This window comes from Macaca nemestrina, chromosome 18 (assembly GCF_043159975.1).
Source record: "Macaca nemestrina isolate mMacNem1 chromosome 18, mMacNem.hap1, whole genome shotgun sequence".
Classification (NCBI taxonomy): domain Eukaryota; kingdom Metazoa; phylum Chordata; class Mammalia; order Primates; family Cercopithecidae; genus Macaca; species Macaca nemestrina.
Window position 1 is genome coordinate 56,578,401 of NC_092142.1, and position 3,851 is coordinate 56,582,251.

The window sequence follows — 3,851 nt, forward strand, 5'->3', positions numbered from 1 at the left end:
CGCTCCCTCCACCGCCCGGTCCCACCGCTACGCCCCGCCCCCTGCCCCGCCCTGGCGGCCAGCCCCCGCCGTATACCTCCGAGCCGCGGGACACTCGATTCTGCCCTGGCACCCCCGCACCCGTTTCAAGTCGCCCCTGGTACCCCCAGCTCATTCCCACCACCCCTCTCTGGGCCCAAAAGCCCACATCGTCTCTCAGCCCCTGAAAGCTGAACTCCACATCAGCTCCCAGCCCCCACATCTCAACCCCTTCACTTCTTCAGGAGTCGCATACACACCCAGACTCCACATCAGCTCCCAGCCCCCACATCTCAATCCCTTCACTTCTTCAGGAATCACATACACACCCATTGCTCCCCTAACCGCATCGTGACTCTCTGGACCCTCACAGCCCAGCTCCCCCAGCCTCACAGTGACCTCCTCTGCTACCCCTCCTCAAGTAGCCGCACCAGCGCCTCTGTCTCCCAGATCTCCTCTCCACCCTCAAAACATCCAGTTCTCCTATTCTAGGTCTCCCTGAGACTTTGCCCTCAAGCCCAAACTTCATTCCCCTCCATTGCTCCCCCCACCCAGCCCCCAACCCCCTCACCCCTGCTCTTCGGGCCTGAGTCAATGATCTATCGGAATCCCCAATCACAGGCCTCAGCTGTGCAAGGAAGGGACAAGAGAAGTTGCCCAGGGCCTCCTCTGGGGAGGAACTGACCCCTCCGGTTTTCACATCTTTTTACACCAGAGCTTCTCAAGATTTTTCACCGTTTTACACCAGAGCTTTTTTTTTTTTTTTTTTTTTTTTTTTTTTTTTTTTTTTTTTTTGAGACGGAGTCTCGCTCTGTCGCCCAGGCTGGAGTGCAGTGGCCTGATCTCAGCTCACTGCAAGCTCCGCCTCCCGGGTTCAAGCCATTCTCCTGCCTCAGCCTCCCGAGTAGCTGGGACTACAGGCGCCCGCCACCTCGCCCGGCTAGTTTTTTTTTTTTTTTTTTTTTTTTTTTTTTGTAGTTTTAGTAGAGACGGGGTTTCACTGTGTTCACCAGGATGGTCTCGATCTCCTGACCTCGTGATCCACCCGTCTCGGCCTCCCAAAGTGCTGGGATTACAGGCTTGAGCCACCCCGCCCGGCCTACACCAGAGCTTTTCAAAGTGTGGTCCTTGGACCAGAAGCTTCCCATCACCTTGAAACTTGTTAGAAATGAAAATTCCCTGTCCTACCTCAGACCTATGAAATCAGAATTTCTGGGAGTTTCCAGCAGAAATGTGTATTTTAACAGGTTAGGTGATTCTGATGCGCACTAATGTGTGAGAACCACTGCTTTAGACCATATATACAAAACAAAACAATAGGCCACCTGAACAGCCAGAATCCTGAGAAATGAAAATATCTCCACGTCCAGCTACTGTCCGGGTGTCTCAGAGGAATAGGCCTAAAGCAGTGAGGGACCAAGGATCCCAACACCCACCCATGTAATGCATGCCCCTGCCCTGGAGACACCTGGGCCTCAGCCTTGCCCAGGGAGCTTAAAGGGAGGCTGCCTCCGGATGTCTGAAAATGTCCCTGATGGTCATTGTAGTGTCTGTGATCAGCCTGAGTTAATCAGCCCCAGGCCCATGGCCAAGCTAGCGTGGGCCTCGACCTCCTGACCTCTCTATGCGTCTTTCGAACTTGGCCTCACCTGCTTTGCTTCAAACCACAGCCCATAAAGCTCCCAGCACTTGATTCATCATAGCAAACTGTTTTTCAATACCAGAAACCTCTAGGGGAGCTTTGGCCAACAACAACACCACAAATGAATTTTCACAATAAAAAGCCATCATTTTTGGCACTGAGGCTGGAGTGCAGTGGCGTGATCTCAGCTCACTGCAACCTCTGCCTTGGGGCTTAGGTGATCCTCCCCGCTCAGCCTCCTGAGTAGCTGGGTCTATAGGCATGCACCATCATGCCTAGCTAATTTTTTTGGATTTTTTTTTTTTTGTAGAGACAGGGTTTCACCATGCTGCCCAGGCTGGTCTCAAACTCCTGAGCTCAAGCAATCCGCCTGCGTCGGTCTCCCAAAGTACTGGGATTACAGGCATGAGCCACTGTACCCCGTATGATGATTTGCTTTTTTACTGTTGAATTTCGGAAGTTATATATTCTACCTACTAGTCCTTTGTTGAACATGTGGTTTGCAAATATTTTCTCCCAGTCTGTAGCTTGTCTTTTCATCCACTTAACAGGGTCTTTCACAAAACAAAAGTTTTAAATTTCGATAAAGTCTGAACTATCCATTGTTCCTTTTATGGATTATGCTTTTGTTGCCCAATCTAAAAACTCTTTGAATTTTCTCCTATGTTTCATTCTGAAAGTTCCATAATTTCATTTTATATTTAAGTCTGTGATCCATTTTGAGTTGAATTTTATAGGAGGTGTGAGATTTGATAGAGGTTTTGATGACTTTTTTTGGTTTAGGTTTGATTTCTTTTTTTTTTTTTTGCCTGTGGATGTCTGATTGTTCTAGCTCTATTTGCTGAAAAGACTCTCATTGAATTGCTTTTACAACTTTGTAAAAAATCAGTTGTAAAAAATATTTCTGGATTCTCTGTTCTATTTCATTGATCTGCATGTCTACCTCTCTGTTAATAACAGTCTTGATTACTATACCTATATAGTAAGTTTTAAGGCTGGGAGCAGTGGCTCATGCCTATAATCCCAGCACTTTGAGAGGCTGAGGCGTGGATTACTGGAGGTCAGGAGTTCAAGACCAGCCTGGCCAACATGATGAAACCCCCCTGTCTCTACTAAAAATACAAAATTAGCTGGATGTGGTGGCATGTGCCTGTAACCCAGCTACTCAGGAGGCTGAAGCAGGAGAATCGCTTGAACCCAAGAGGCAGAGGTTGCAGTGAGCCAAGATCGCGCCACTGCACTCCAGCCTGGGCAAAAAGAGCAAAACTCTATCTCAAATAAAGAAAGTCTCAAAATCAGGTAGACCAGTGGTCCCCAACTTTTTGGCACCACGGACTGTTTCAAGGAAGACAATTTTTCCACTGATGTTGTGGGGGTGTTTCCAGGATGATTCAAGCACAATATCTTTGTTGTCCACTTTATTTCTATTATGATTACGTTGTAATATATAATGAAATAATTATACAACTCACCATAATGTAGAATCAGCAGGAGCCCTGAGCTTGTTTTCCTGCAACTAGACAGTCCCATCTGGGCGTGATAGGAGACAGTAACAGATCATCAGGCATTAGATTCTCATAAAGAGTGCACAACCGGCCGGGCGCGGTGGCTCACGCCTGTAATCCCAGCACTTTGGGAGGCCGAGACGGGCGGATCACGAGGTCAGGAGATCGAGACCATCCTGGCTAACACGGTGAAACCCCGTCTCTACTAAAAAATACAAAAAACTAGCCGGGCGCGGTGGCGGGCGCCTGTAGTCCCAGCTACTCGGGAGGCGGAGGCAGGAGAATGGCGTGAACCCGGGAGGCGGAGCTTGCAGTGAGCTGAGATCCGGCCACTGCACTGCAGCCTGGGCGGCAGAGCGAGACTCCGTCTCAAAAAAAAAAAAAAAAAAAAAGAGCGCACAACCTAGAACCCTCGCATGCACAGTTCACAATACGGTTTGCGCTCCTATGAGAATCTAATGCTGCTGCTGGTCTGACAGGAGGCAGAGTTCAGGTGGTAATGTGAGCAATGGGGAGCAGCTGTAAATACAGATGAAGCTTCATTCATAGCTGCTCACCTCCTGCTGTGCAGCCGGGTTCCTAACAGACCACAAACCAGTACTGGCCTGTGGTCCAGGGGTTGGGCAGCTCTGAGGTAGACTGTTATTAATTCCTCCCAAGTTACTGGTTTGCTTGTTTGTTTGTTT